Here is a 16,341-nt window from a genome sequence, read left to right on the forward strand (position 1 = left end):
GATGCAAAGGTCATTGACATAGGCAAGGAATGGCCAATGGCCCCACTCCCCACCCAGCTTGGACGTGAGCTACTTCAGGGGCTACAGCGTTTTCTGCTTTCTCCATTTCATCCCCAAATTGAATCCTCTCTGGAAGGCAGAGCAAGACTAAAGTCCAGTTACTTTTTCTAGTACTGAAGGCCTCTCCACACCAGAGAGTGATGTTGGCTTCCTTTCCCACCTTCTGGGTAGCAGCTCATACTGCCTGTCCCAATAGCTTCTGGCTGGTGCGACTGCCATATGCTCAAAAATCAGATTTTGTCTCATGACTTTTTTTCCTTTGGAAGGGCTTTTGCTGCATGTGTTGATAAACAAGTAAAGCAAGTGGTTGCAGTAACTTCTATAAAAGTAGAGGGTTAACAGTTGAGATGCTTTTATCTGTAACAGGATACCTAAATTACATTGGCTTGAAGAATAAGGAGACTTATTATCTCATGTGGCAAAATATCCACAGCGAGGGTGGTTCCAGGGTTGGTTAGTTGAGCAGCTCAATGGTGTCACTGCTCTGAGTCACCATTTCTTCCATTCTCTTGGCTCTTCCATCACAGTCCCAAGGTGGCTGCCATGGCTCCAAACATCTTTATGCAACACAACATGCAACAGAAGGAAAGAATGGGAGAAAATCTTTCCCAGAATCTCCCGGCTGGGACTTCCTCTTGGGAACCACTGATCAGACTAGATTACAGGACCCAACGAACGAATAACTGGGACTGATCTGCCTCTTTCCCCCTCCACTGCACCTGTGAGCTGAAGCACAACAAACGCTCATGCTGCTCAGTTGTCACCAAAGATCTCATTCTTCCAGAGAAATAGAATACACACAAACAGTGAACAGTCACCTCTGGATTGTAGGATTGTAAGTGACTTTTCTTCTTCAGAAAAATGTATGCAGTGAACATGTTTTAACTTTATTTATTTATTTTGAGACGGGGTCTCTCTCTGTTGCCCAGGCTGGAGTGCAGTGGCATGATCATGTCTCATCGCAGCCTTGATTTCCCAAGCTCAAGTGATCCCTCCCAACTCAGCCTCCCAGGCTCAAGCGATCCCTCCCACCTTAGCCTCCTGTGTAGCTGGGACCTCAGGCACATGTCACTGTGCTTGGCACATTGTTAAAATTTGTTTTAGAGATGAGGTCTCACTATGTTGCCCAGACTGGTCTGGAACTCCTGGGCTTAAGTGGTCCACCTGCATTGGCCTCCCAAAGTGCTGGAATTACAAGTATGAGCCATCATGCCAGGATTAACTTTTTAAAATCCTTTTTATTAAAAAGTATTCTTACAATTAACAGAAAATTTGCAAGAATAGAATGAGAAATTCCTGTATACACTATGCAGATTCACGGATATTTAACATTTACCACATGTGCTTCATTAATTTCCCTGTCTCTATAGTTTGTCCTGAGTCATTTGAAAGTCTGCATGTATCATTCTCTCTCTCTCTCTTTCTCTTTTTTTAAAGACAGAGTCTCTGTCACCCAGGCTGGAGGGCGGTGGTGCAATCATGGCTCACTGCAGCTTCTACCTCCTGGGATCAAGCAATCCTCTTGTTTCAGCCTTCTGAGTAGCAGGACTACAGGTCACCACACTGTGCTAATTTTCTTTTCTTTTCTTTTTTTGTGGATACAGGGTCTTTGCTATGTTGCCATTCTCTTTTCTTTATAATACTTGAAAGTATATATCCTAAGAACAAAAAATATTATCTTACAGATCAATGGTATGGTTATAAAATTTAGGGAATTTAACATTGATACATTACTTCAATCTACCACCTATATTCTAATTTTGTCAATTGTCCCAACACTGTCTTTATAGAAATTCTTTTCCATGTAGGATCTAGTTTAGGATCTTGTATTAGGAATCTTGTCAAGTCTTTGTAATGTCTTTTTACCTGGATGACTTTCTCAACCTTTCTTTGTCTTTCATGCCCCTGACATGTTCTAAGAGTAGGCCAATTATTTTACAGAATGTTTATCAATTTGGGTTTGTTTGATGCTTATTCAGGATTAGATAGAGATTACACATTTTTGGCCAGAATGTTACCCAAGTGGTGGTGTATTCTTTTCAGGATGTCATCTCCGGAGGCATACAAAGTCCATATGTCCCTCATTGGTGATGTTAATTTTGATCACCTGGTCAAGGTATTGTCTGGCTTCCCCACTGATGCACAATGTTTTAATCATAAGGGAAAATTATTTTAAAGTAATATATTATAAAATATCACATTACAATAACTGGGAACTGAATTTAAATGAAAAATTGTATGTCATGCTCTCCTGTTTGTACAAAGAACACTTACTACACCACACTGGTCGCACCGAACTTGAGAGAGAAAATAGGACTTGAAAGCATCATGTTGCAGAAAAGAGACTAAGGTTTGGAGAGGTAAAGTCAATTGCCCAATGTTAGTGTCAGAGCCAGGACTAGGACCAGAATACAATCTGCCACCCATCGCGCTCCACAGTTCCACAGCTCCACAGCACTCAAGAGCCACAACATAACAAATGCTTCTCACTGCTCAGCTCTCACCCAAGAACTCTTAGAAAGAAATTTCTTTCCTCCCTTCCTTGTCACTTAATATAATTGTAAGACTCCAAGTCTTCAGTCCAGACTCCAGATCTGTTCACATTAAAATGCAACCTAGGTCCAAACTGGAAGTGAGTTTCCTGTTTTATCACTTAAATGAGTTACCTTAATCCTTGGTTATCTCAGCAGACTTTCTTCTCACCGCTCACTGGTCATACTTGGAGCCAGCCAAGAATGAGATAAAGAGGCTAGGCTACAGTATGCTGGATTCATTCCACAGAGGTGTCTTTGTATGCTTGTGAGTAGAAGAGTAATGATGTTTTTTCTCCCTGGCTTGAAACAGAATCAACTGTGCTATTTTGAAATCTACCAAAGGCAGACAGCCCAAGAACCTATAATTGTAGAGAGACACAGTTACAGTTTTTTCTGGCATCCGTGTCTGTGTGTGTAGGTTGTGAAAAGCAATACTGGCCTAGCAGTAGATGTAGCACCAAGAGAGCTGAGATTTAGTCCCAGGACTGTCAGTAACATATTCCCTGTATTGCCATTTTGTTCACAATAGCAAGTAGTGACCATTCTGTGCCTCTGCTTCTCCAACCAGTGATAAGAAGAGCTGCTCTTACATACACACACTGGTATTTCATGAAGACAAATAGAGCATAGTGAAGGGAAAAAAGCGTACTGGTTCTTCCACTTAGTAGCTGTGGGTTATGAGCAGAACTGTGTCACTGCCAGATTCATATGTGGAAGCCCTAACCCCTGGGATGTGAATGTATTTGGAGATAGGGTCTTTAAAGAGGTAATTAATTTAAATTTTATTTTTTATTTTTATTTTTAAGATGTTTGATTTATTGTTAATAACCCTTCATTGTGTATTTTATACCATCTCAAATCACAGAAAACTGCAAAGCTGAAATTCAACATTGGCTAGTGTCAAATGATTCCTTTTTTAAAAAAAAAGATTTTGGTTTTAGGAGTGAAACAAATGGATCACGGAGAATGAATGCAGCAGATCATTACACAAGTGATCAGTTAGCATCTTTGCCTCCACATTAAGGTTACTGAGTGAATAGCTCAGATTTATAATAGCTGAATTTCATGCCAGCGTAAAATCCACAACGTAGCCTGAGTTATCATGAGACATTAGGAAGAAAGAATGGTGATAATACATCCATCCAAATGCTACATAAACGAAAACACTGTGAGAAAGTTGGCTGAGCACCTGAATAATCTAATTCATAATGTCGTCAAAAAGCCATACAATGATTTAGGGGAAATAATGAATGAAGATAAAGGCATATATAATTTAAGATATATATGTATCACATATATTTCAGTCTTTAGACTTAAAGTGTGTTAGACTTGCCTAGATAGTTGTCCACCAAAAGATAAAATACTCTGTTTTTCTCTGCTACTGTTGGAGACATTCTTATACAGTTTCATTAAAGTTATTAAGTTTGAAAATGTACCTTTCTCATATTTTTCTAAAGAAATGTCTGATGTAGTGAAATTACATTAGCTTTCAAGGTAGACAAACCAGTCCTATGACATACTAGCTACATTGACTTGAGTAAGTTTTTTTATTCTTTATTTTTGTTAGTTTTCCATTTTTATTACAAATAGAATTATGAAATGACAACTAAATAGGTAATTAATTTAAAATGAAATCATGAGGGTGGGCCTTCATCCCAAAGACCATGTGAAGTGACAGACAGAAGGCAGCCATCCACTAGACAAGAAGGGAGGCTTCAGAAGAAGGTGCCACCTGCGTTGACACTGATCTTGGACTGCTGGCTTTCAGAGCTGTGAGAATATATATTTCTGTTGTTTATGGCACCTGACCTGTGGGACTTTGTTATGGCAACCCAAGCAAACTAATCCAGGGACCTCAGGAAAGTTACTTAACCCTTCTAGGCAGGAGAAGTGACATAATTTTCAGGGTCCAGCATAAGCGAAAATGTGGGGTCCCTTATTAAAAAGTTACTAAGAATTTCAAGACAGCAACAGTCAAGCATTAAACCAAGTGTGGGGACTGCCCTAAGCAACCCCGTGCAACTGCACATGTCACCCACCCATGGAGCCGATTCTGGTTCTAGGCCTCAGTTTTGTCATCTGGAAAGTGGGGATAGTAATTGCACTTACTTTTAGGGCTGCTGGGAAGATTAAATCAGATTCTAGGACTAAGCTCTCAGAGTACACGAAAGGGCAACCCAGAAAGGTGTTCAAAATTTGACATTAATTGTCACGCCTGGGTTGAGTTCCAGGATTACAAGAAAGAATAGTTTGTTTTCTTTTTCTCCATTTATGGTCAATGAGCCATTAGTCAGTGGGAAGAGAGAGTGGGGTTGGGGAGGAGACAGCATGGCTATTTTAAAGCTGAGAGATTCTGCTGGGGTGAATAATGCAGATTGTTTGATGATGTGCTTGCTTATAGTCTGAGGGTCTCTGCTCCAGGGCAAGTGACTTCTTTCTTCTCCTTCTCTCTTGTCTGCTACCCAGGAAGTATGCTCCACTGCAAGTGGCATTTGGACTCCAGAGCCTCCGTGTTGTCACCTGACTTTCTGACAAAAGTGTTATTATTTCCACACATATGACTCTTTTATTCTATAAATAAATAAAGCTTTAGAAGTCAACTGAACACAACACTGATGTCTAAAATAGGACAAAATAAATAAAGCTGATCCTTATAAGATGAATCCACATTAGAAGGTAAAGAAAGCCAGAGGATTTTGAGTGACATTTTGAAAGGAGGCAATTATTTTATTTGACATATTTATTATCTTCTAAAATAATTTAGAAGCCAGGAGGTTGAATGGATTGGAATAAAATACCCAACACGAAAGCTTTTTCTTTTCTTTTTTTTTTTTTTTTTGAGACGGAGTCTGGCTCTGTTACCCAGGCTGGAGTGCAGTGGCCGGATCTCAGCTCACTGCAAGCCCCGCCTCCCGGGTTCACGCCATTCTCCTGCCTCAGCCTCCCGAGTAGCTGGGACTACAGGCGCCCGCCACCTCGCCCGGCTAATTTTTTTTGTATTTTAGTAGAGACGGGGTTTCACCGTGTTAGCCAGGATGGTCTCGATCTCCTGACCTCGTGATCCGCCCGTCTCGGCCTCCCAAAGTGCTGGGATTACAGGCTTCAGCCACCGCGCCCGGCCCCACGAAAGCTTTTTCAAACAATAATATGATATGGCAATAATTTTTAGTATAAAACAAAGTTCTAACTAAATATTCTGCTGGTGTTTTGGTGGATTTCATAGCATAGTGAACAAAAGAAATTTTAGTGGTTCTTCTTTGCAATTCAACCTCTCCCAAAAGGGGGTTGAATCCAGGGTCCAACTCTTTTCCTTGTTAACATGATGATGTGTAGCCACCCCAGAAGAATCGAGTTCAACTTTCATGTAATGAGCTGTTTTTCTGTCTCAACAGACGTCAGGTCATGTAACCAGAGCGTGCCCAGATGAACCAAATGCGCAACAATAGGGGGAACTTAAATGCTCTGAAGGAGGATTGGAGACTGAATTGAGAAATGGACACCTCATGGCCAGATCCAGGATCCAATCAAATCGAGTTCTGGTGTCCCCATGGCAGGATGCAGTCAGATCATGCCTCCCGACATTACCTCATTGCAAGATCCAATTCGATCACACCTCATTACCCTATGGTTATAAAACCTGGCTCAGCCCCCAGCTCAGAGAGACAATACTTTGAGAACTAGTCCTGTTTTCCTTATGTGTTACATTAATTTTTAAAATATCCTTATTAAATCCTCCTTGGTTGTAGCCATTGGGTTAACACCTGCCCTGTAACCAAATCTAACTGTTGTGTGGGTAACAGATGGAATCACTAAGTCACAATATCCATTGATTGCCCTTTTGATAAGAAAGCTCAGAGCTTTACAGACCAGTCCTGTAAGAAGCAGCATCTTTCCTTATACTACCGGGTACTCTCATAAATGTAACTCAATAAAAGTAAAATAGGGTTGATTGAAGGAAGTTTTTGTTTGTTTGTTTGTTTTGAGACGGAGTCTCACTCTATTGCCCAGGCTGGAGTGGAATGGCATGATCTAGGTTCACTGCAACCTCCGCCTCCTGGGTTTGAGCGATTCTCCTGCCTCAGTCTCCTGAGTAGCTGGGATTACAGGTGTGCGCCACCATGCTCGGCTAATTTTTGTATTTTTAATAGAGATGGGTTTCACCATGTTGGTCAGGCCGGTCAGGCTGGTCTCAAACTCTTGACCTCGTGATCCGCCTGCCTTGGCCTCCCAAAGTGCTGGGATTACAGGCATGAGCCACCATGCCCGGCCTGTTTTTTTTGTTTGTTTTTGTTTCCATTTTTGTTTAGTAACATGAGATATGCTATGCCCTGACTCTGTTCTCATTACAGTTAAAATAAATAAATCTAAACTCCTTCAAGACCCTAAGTGATCTGGCTGCTGATACAAGAGGCTGTTGAAAGATAAAACAATGTTCAAGTTTCTTTTCTTTTGGCCCTTTGTTCATTGCCCCTGTAATCATAGCTTCTTCACGCTAGTTGCTTAGGGAAGGAATGAAGTAGGACAGAGCCATGTAATTAATATAATGATATTTAATTAATATGCAAAGATAATTATATGTTGTAAACTAATACATTCTAAAATTCCCGCAATGTGTGGCAAAAATATACCACCAAGACAGACTGAGGTTGACCTAAAGTAATGTCACAATGTTACATGATTTAGAGACAAACTTAATCTTGATTACCAGATTATATATTAGAACTTTCACCTCATTTCAGAATAAAAACACTTCACTTTGCTCTATTTTTTTCAGGGAAAGTAAAATGCTCTCACATTTATTGTCTCGTTTAAAGTCACAGCATTCGTTAAGCGCTTTCAAGTAGTAAGGCATTAAAAGTATTCAGATTACCTCAGGTGATAGAAATTTAGTGTAAGACTACCTGAGCAAGGAAGGAAATGCAGGAAAACCACTGAACCGTCAAGCCTCATGAGAACTGGAGCACAGTCCAGGATTCCAGAATGAATCTATGAGTCTATCATTCTTACAGCTGAGCTTCTCTCAGCACAGCCTCTACTGCCAAACTCGGTTGTATTCTGCTACTTCCTAGTTATGTGACCTTGGGCAAGTTACTTAAGCTCTCTGTGGCTGGGTTTTCTCATCTGTAAAGTGGAAACAGGGTTGAAGGTAATATATTTAAAGGCATTTAAAATACAAGTTGAGTCTCCCTTATCTGAACTGCTTGGGACCAGAAGTGTTTAGGATTTCAAATTTTTTTTTTTTCAGATTTTGGAATATTTGGATTTTACTTACAGGTTCTTGTAAGTCACTTGCCAGCATCCCTAATCTAAACATCTGAAATTCAGATTGCTCCAATGGACATTTCCTTTGACCATCATGTTGGCACTCAAAATTTCAGATTTTGGTGCATTTTGAATTTCGGATTTTCAGATTAGAAATGCTCAACCTGTAATACCTGGCACATAAAAATCGGCATATGTTCGCTATCATCATTACCATTTTAATTATTGCTGTCCTATTTTTGATTCCTTCAGTAGTGTCCACCATCCCTGTGGCATCCACTGCCTCATGGCTCCTGACTACTACTTTTTCTAGGTGTGACTCTCAGCACCTACTCCCTTTTCTGCTGTATGTTTTACTTCAGCTCCTGTCTACTTTCTTCTGATTTCATCTTCTAGACCTCATGCTTTTACTTACTATTCTGTGCATGACCTTTATTCATTCTGTATATGGCCTTTATTTCATGTGCCTCCTTGCTTCTGCTCTACTCTATGGTCTGGTTTTCTAGACATATTTGGTGTGTCATATTAAATGTCTTGAGGGAAGATATACACGGCCCAGTTAGTGGTTGTTCAGTATAGACCTCTGCCGAACAGTTCCTGTGCCTGTTTGCCCCAGGCCATTGACAAGTTTATAGCTGGCTATCTTCATTCAGGTGGGAATCCGTGCTTCAATCAGTGCTATTGAAGGGTGGTAGGAAGGTCGCTGGGGAATCCTGGGTGTAGAGAGTCATTTCAGACTCTCAGAAGGAAGTTGTGGAGTTAGCAGCGTCAGGGTTTCATGGAACACCCTTTTTTAGTTTGTTTGCTTTAACGCCATCCCGATCACAGATGAAAAAACTGAAGCTTGAAATTGTCAAATGATGCTGGGTCTTATAATTCAGAGCACACACTTAATTTCATCAAAGAAGAGGTGCTATTCCTTACACTTTCTTTTTTTTTTTTTTTTTTTTTGAGACGGAGTCTCGCTCTGTCGCCCAGGCTGGAGTGCAGTGGCCAGATCCCAGCTCACTGCAAGCTCCGCCTCCCGGGTTCATGCCATTCTCCTGCCTCAGCCTCCGGAGTAGCTGGGACTACAGGCGCCCGCCACCTCGCCCGGCTAGTTTTTTGTATGTTTTTTAGTAGAGACGGGATTTCACCATGTTAGCCAGGATGGTCTCGATCTCCTGCCCTTGTGATCCGCCCATCTCGGCCTCCCAAAGTGCTGGGATTACAGACTTGAGCCACCATGCCCGGCCTCTTACACTTTCTTTTATTCAGAAATGGGTGATGATCTTTTTTTCAGAAATGAATGTAAAAGGCACTAATATGGCTATTACATAATGTATAATTCAGAATTCAAACCGTATAGGGTCAAATGGAAATTAAAGTGAAGTAAGATTAAGAGGTTTAAAGCCTTTAAAAGACAGACATACTGGCTGGGCACGGTGGCTCACGCCTGTAATCCCAGCGCTTTGGGAGGCAGAGGTGGGCAAATCACGAGGTCTGGAGTTCGGGACCAGCCTGACCAACATGGTGACACCCATCTCTACTAAAAATACAAAAAAATTAGTTGGGCATGATGGCAGGTGCCTGTAACCCCAGCTACTCGGAAGGCTGAGGCAGCAGAATTGCTTGAACCCAGGAGGCGGAGTTTGCAGTGAGCCGAGATCATTTCATTGCACTCTAGCCCAGGCGACAGTGTGAGACTGTCTCAAGAAAAAAAAAAAAAAAGACAGACATACTAAAGTGATAGTTAGGATACTTTCTCATTGCTTCCTTAACACCCTGGCTAGTTTAACAAACCACAGTACTAATTATCTGGCAATTCAGATGCTGTACAGTCAGCATCCTTTAGTGGAAAGGAATTTCTGAAGATAGAATCTGGAAGAGCAAGGGAAAGTAGCAGAGAATCTAATTTTTATAGGACTTGGGAGATAGATGCTGTATCCTGAAGATTTATCAGCAACTTGTTTCAACGTGCCAGGAAAATTTCTTCAATGAAAGCATTTGTTTAAACCAATTTTTCCATCATCATCTTACATCTGTTTTTAGCTAAAATTTATTCCTCTTAGTCTTCTTTGACAGAAATGTCTGGGTTAAAGTTAACCCACCATTTTAAAATGTAAGTTCTAGTCAAGTAAAAGAATTCTAGTTAAATATTAGGAAAGACTAAAGAGATAATAAATTAATGATTGTCTAGGTGACAGGTGAGTGAAGTAGAAATTAATGGATCAGTCTGAAGCCTCGGAATTGCATATATGGCACGGGTCCAGGAAATGTCAAGTTGGGTAAATTTTGATCAGTAGTGAGCCATGATATATTATTTGAAAACTGAGCCCTATTTAATATTGTGGCAGGTGGAAATCAAGGGGGGGACTTACTGGTTTTGAGTAATGCTCTGTTGTTACTGGGCATGTTCCTAAGACTTTGAAGAGGCCTATCCACAGTGCATGTTGATAGGAAGGATGGCAGTTCTCTCCCACCCAAAGGTTTGACAGCTATAGAAAGGCTTGAGCTGCTTGGGGCAGACACTATGCAGATCACCTGCATTCAATGAAAAACAGAAATTGCTCCTGTATATTGAAAAGGCTGGCTCCCTATCTTGTTGACCTCTCTCAGAATACAGAAACCAGACATACTTTTTAGGAGATTCAATTAACGAAGTTTGTAATGAGGTTAATTGTTTAAGGGAATTTAATTTGTTTAATTTAGTCATTCGTTGAACATTAATCAAAGGCCATGAAAACCAATTATCCTTATTTTTAATTAAATTTTTTTCAACTTATAAATAGGCTAATAAAATGAGTAAGTTGAATGTAACTAGATGTTTAGATGTATCTGGTGGGTAACCAGAGAATAACCAGCACAACTGGGTTGCAAGGAAGAAGTGATTAAAATAAGACTCCCCACTTGGAGCAAGATATTGTGCCTGTTTCTAACCTGTCTCTGTGAGCAAGAAGAGAATGGGGAGGAGGGCTAGATTCAGAAATGATGTCAATGATGAGAGCTAGGTAGTGGCTTAGCATTCAATGAAAGGATATTAAAATAATGTCTGGATTGTCACCAATGCCATGCTTAGGATCAGACAGAATAAGCAGTAATTTCCTTTAGAAGGAATTCTAAAGCTAAGCTTGTTTCATTTGGATTTGGGTTCATGATTTATACCATGTGTTTAACCCACTCTGCGTTTGGCAGTGTAACTGGGATAACAACAACTGGAGGCACCCAGATCCTTTGTGATCAGTCTGGTCAAGTTATTCCTGAACTTCTGAAGACCTAGACCATAGCAGGTTATGAGCAAAAGACAGCATTCATTCATTCATTCATTTGGTGAATATTTAATCAATATCTATGGGACAAAACATGGTTCTAGATCCTATAAAGGATGTAAAGATGAACTAAATTAGCATTCTGTTCTTGAGGGCTGTAAGAAACTTGCAGCCAGAAAGGAACATAAGGCACCTATAAAAATAACAGTACGATTGTTTTATGTCATAGGAAAGAGGAAAATATGTTTGCTTATGACCTATGATGTGTCAGGCAAGGTGCTCTGTCATCTTGCATATGACATCCTGTCAGATCCTTGCAACCACACTGTGAGGTAGATTTTTGTAGAAACGGGCAAAAATCACAGTGAGGACATATTATTAGGGAATATGGGTGCAAAGTCATGCAGTTCATGCACAGTGGGGATATGAAGAAGAGTGGAAAATAAGTTCAGAAAGGTAAGTTGGGGGCAAGGATGTGAAGGCTTTTGGACACTAGTCAAGAAAGCCTGATGAGTTTTGTTCCTTGGTAAAGGGAGAGTCATTTAAGTTTTTAGAGTCAGGAGTGATCAGGGTTGTGCTTTAGAGAGCTGCACCTGGAAGCCTATAAAGCCCAGACAGGCAAATGACGTGGACTTGATGAGTAGGGTGAGCCTCTGATGGCATCCGTATCCAAAGTAGGGGAGATGTCCTCATGCCTGCTCAGGTTTGGGGATGGGGTGACAGAAAGAGTCAGCTTGTTCTGTTACTGCAAAGGGCAGAAGTGACAGTGTAAATTGTGGACAATCAATGCTTTAGAAATAGAAAGACAAAATAGGTTTGGAGTCAAACAGACCTTGGTTTCTTTTCTTTTTCTTTTCTTTTCTTTTTTTTTTTTTTTGAGACGGAGTCTTGCTCTGTCACCTGGCTGGAGTGCAGTGGCGCGATCTTGGCTCACTGCAACCTCCGCCTCCTGGGTTCAAGCCATTGTCCTGGCTCAGCCTCCCGAGTAGCTGGAATTACAGGTGTCCACCACCACACCCAGCTAACTTTTGTATTTTTAGTAGAGATGGGGTTTCACCATGTTGGCCAGGATGGTCTCAATCTTCTGACCTCGTGATCCGCCCACCTCGGCCTCCCAAAGTGCTGGGATTACAGGCATGAGCCATCGCGCTCGGCCCCTAGACCTTGGTTTCAATCCCAGTTCTGGGCAATCTGGAGCAATTTACTTGTATAACCCTGGAGAGTCTTTGATTCCTCATGTCAAAATGATGCTAGTAACACTTACAGGATGTTTGTGAGGATTAAATGGGACACAAGACAGATGTCTTTGGGGAGAAAGTCAGTAAAGCAGGATCCAGATGGAGATGAGAAAGATCTTTAATGGTGGGCTGCTTGCTTCTTTGTGTGTTACTGGTTGCCAGATGAGTTCAAGCAGGGGCTGGAAGCTACCTGTAAGGAATGTTGATGAAGGGTTTCTTGCATTTTAATAGTGGTTGCATCAAATGACTTTTAGGATCCATTTCAAGTTCTAATTGAGTAGTTTACTCCTGCTCTGCGGTGTCTCTTGCTCCCTACCCCCCAATAGTGGTACTCTTTGGCAAAAAGTTACCAAAGGTAAGGCTGGTCATAGGAATAACTAGGCAGAAAATATCTAGACCTACAGAGTAAATTAGCATTGAAACCATAGGAATCATAAATAATCATTTGCACTAAGCCAGCCAGGAGCCGGGATAGTGAGTAAGTTCTGGTTACCTTCTCATCAGGCATCCTGTGTTGCTTCTGCTGCACTATCCTGATTTTTTTGGAGTTTCCCCAAGATACCCAGAGGCCAGTGATTTCAGTATGTTTATTTAAGGGTTACACTGTCTTCAAAAAATGAAGTATCATAGTGAAGCCTAAATGTAGAGCAGATAAAAGAGCTGTAACTCTGGTTAAAGAGCGGGGGGAAAGAGGCTGAAATCTCAACCATTGGTTCCTTCGTCACCCACTCTGTAACCTCTAGCTTGAACATTACTGCTCCAAACCTGGCCTGTTTTCAGCCTTCCCTTTGAGTCTTTTGTTTTCTGGATTCTGGATGGCAGCTGTTATCACTCCAGCTGCAGAGAGGATGGGAGGCGACTTCCTGTTTTTCTATCCTGCCATCTCTGTGGGGGTGGGACATTCCCTCCCCCATCTCCTGCGGCTGGCTGTAGTTTTGGAAGAATGTGAGCCTGGATGCAGCCGTCCTGACTAGGGCTGTAGGAATGGCTGGTAGCCACCCAGCCTCTGTTTAAAGGCATCTGGGAGCAAGACAGGCAACAGACACTGATGGACAAGTTGTGTCCCTGACTGTGGGACAGGGAAGGGTGAGTAGCTAAGAGAAAGGTGAAGTAGTTGGTCCAGAAGTAATCTGAGGGAGTTAAGGGTGTTGAACAAATGGTGGGTAGGGGTGTGGGAGAACGGAAGGGCTCTGGCCAAAGCATAAAAAGATAGAGATAGAGAGAGACGGAAAAAAAGAACAAGAAGAAACAGTTAGTTTTTGTCTGAGATATTATTTGGGGACACAGTGCATTTAAAGAATGGAAGAGAATAGAAATGATACAATGATCCATTTTCTCACGCCCTGTATTTTTATTGAGCCTTTTCCTTGAATTGGGTACAAGGAATATAAAGAGGTCCTATAAGCAATATGCTTGCTCTTCAGAGTTTGGGAAGGCAGGAAAGGCATTTAACTGGACATGTATAACCACATGTTTACACATCTCTACAATCTCAATCCTTATAACAACCTTTAACGTAGGTATTGTCAGCCTTATTTTAAAGAGGAGGTAACTGAGATTAGGGATGGATGTTTTAGTGACTTGCCCAAAGTTACCCAATAGGTAAGTGGCAGAGCCAGGCCAAGAACCTTGAGTCCTTTTTTTCTGTCCGCTGTAACACACAGCTAAGTCTTGGCACAGGACAAGGACTTTAATTAGGCTTTGAGAGAAGGGTGGGACTTAACACACAGATGAGTGGGGATTCCGGTTAGGCCGAAAGGTGAGAATGAAGCAGGGATCTGTGAGTAGACCTGTTTTGACTACAGAGAGGGTTTCCTGGGAGCGAAGTAGGAGATAAGCTGGGAAAGGGAAGTAGAAGCCAGATAAGGGAGAGTTTTAAATGGCTAGAAAAGAATTGCCGGGAAAGGGGGACCTGATTTAGAGGGGAAGAGGTTGATGACAAAACCAAACATTTTAGAAAACTCATCTGGTAGTGGTACAGATAAAGAATTAGAATTGGGGGAAACTGGAGTCAGAAATTCAAGTCAGGAGTTTGGGATAGTGCAGGCCTGACAAGCAACAAGAGGGTAATGATACAAAGTAGGTCTGTGAGCGCAGTGGCCCAAGCCTGTGGATTTCTTGTAGCATTCTATTGTTTGAAAAAATATAAATTATGGACACTCAATACTTGAGATATGGAAAGAAAAACTATGGCTTTGGAGTCAAATAGACCTTGGTTTCAATCCAAGTTCCGGGTGATCTGGAGAAATTTACTTACATAACTTTGCTGAGCCTTTGATTCCTTCTGTTAAAATAGGGCTAATAACACTCAATTTACAGGATGATTGGGAAGATTAAACAAGACACAATGCTGGATTCTGTGCATCCCTCTACAATTTTTGGCAGATCGGTGAAATGTAAGGCATGTCATCCATCAAAAAACAATGAAGCCTGGCGCGGTGGCTCACACCTGTAATCCCAGCAGTTTGTGAGGCAGAGGCAGGCGGATCACTCGAGGTCAGGATTTCGAGACCAGCCTGGCCAGCATGGCAGAAACCCCTCTCCACTAAAAATACAAAAATTAGCCGGGTGTGGTGGTGGGCGCCTGTAGTCCCAGCTACTCGGAGGATGAAGCAGGAGAATCACTTGAACCCGGGAGGAGGAGGTTGCTGTGAGCCAGATCGTGCCACTGCACTCCAGCCTGGGTGACAGAGTGAGCTGTTTTTTAAAAAAAAAAAGAGAAAAAAAGAAAGTTATTAATTCACTATATTTCTAGAAGATGGTGGGTTATATGCTACCTATATCTCACACAAATAAAGCTGCTTTTCACCATTCAGTCCCGCCTCTAAGTAGCATCTGCCTTGAAAGAACCATCTTCTGAGAATCTCTTCTGTCAGCCAAGGGGATTATACCGCATGATATCTGTCAAGGATAAACGTTAGTTAATTCTTAATTGATAGCTCAGCCACTACAATTGGTTCCATTCAACAGTAATTATTCTCATGTGGTTTGTGGAACTCAATTGTGAGGTCCCTCCTTCCTCCACCCTTTTCAGTGTGTGCATTAAAACAGCAGCCTTAAGGTCTTTAAACGAGTAAATAAATTTTTCTTGCTTCAGAGATTCAATTTTACTTGCCCGAGAAGCTTGTGGGGTGTGATTTTCATTGCTAAAAGCAAAAGCAGCCACATGGCTGATAACACCACTTAGCAATTCAAAGCTCGGTCACCGTTTTCAGGAGTCTCTTCCAAATCTTTCTGAAGTGCTTTTGAAGCTCTACATTCCCCGTCTAAGGGAACACCCAGCAGTCCCAGGATAAAAGGGCAGAAGGGTGAGCTGACGTTTTCCTTTATTTGCATGGCTTAAAGCTAGCCATTTTCTACACCACGCGCCGCCGGGCTCGTACATGCCCGTGTGCCCGTGACACTGAGGCAATTGTTTCTCCTTAAAAAGGGGGTTCGCGTGGGTTAGTTTCGTTTCTGATCTGCAATCTCAGTAACTACAACAAGAAAAGTCTAAAACTCGACCCGCCAGGTTCTTCCCCATCGCATTATCTCCGTTCCTTAGAGATAGCAGGAAGGGCAGCATTTTCTTCCATCCACCCACTTCCAGCCCTAGTCTGGCTCAGCGAGGAATGTATAAAATTAGTGGACTCCTCTGAGTGACGTTCCCCGGCTCCAATCAGCGGGCGCGCAGGCGCCTCCGGCTCCGCCCCACTGCTGACTCTCTTTGGCTGATTCCTGCAGGGAGGGAGGAGAGAAGGGCGGCAGTGGGAGGGGGAGGTACCTGAACTGGGAGTGATGTCAGCTCCCAGCTCGGTGCCTGCCCGGATTCCTGACATGGTGTAGTGCAGGCAGGGTGGGGAAGGGACGGGGAAGGACTCGTGTGCTGCGAGCCGGCGGACGGGCCGGAGTGTTGGGGCTTTGAACTCCAAGAGGAGGTGGACGAGAACTTTTGGAACTAGTGCCGGCGGCTCTCCACCCCCCAGGTAAGGGCGTTTTGCTCCGCTACGAGACGGGAGG

At 42.3% G+C, this 16,341-nt stretch overlaps 1 protein-coding gene across 13 annotated transcripts in view; it reads left to right on the forward strand.

Annotated features, from left to right (window-relative positions):
* Positions 1-13,265: 13,265 nt before the first annotated feature.
* The window catches only part of LOC100999492 (liprin-beta-1), a 173,626-nt gene continuing 170,550 nt past the window's right edge, over positions 13,266-16,341 (forward strand). For 12 of the 13 annotated variants that reach the window (XM_009180439.3, XM_009180445.3, XM_009180442.3 and 9 more), the window contains exon 1: positions 16,060-16,307. The gene's annotated coding sequence lies outside the window, so the exon portion shown is untranslated. Of the gene's footprint in view, positions 13,429-16,059; positions 16,308-16,341 lie in introns of those variants that run through there. The other variant, XM_009180440.4, reaches the window with a different exon arrangement.

This window comes from Papio anubis, chromosome 9 (genome assembly GCF_008728515.1).
Source record: "Papio anubis isolate 15944 chromosome 9, Panubis1.0, whole genome shotgun sequence".
In the NCBI taxonomy this organism is placed as follows: Eukaryota; Metazoa; Chordata; class Mammalia; order Primates; family Cercopithecidae; genus Papio; species Papio anubis.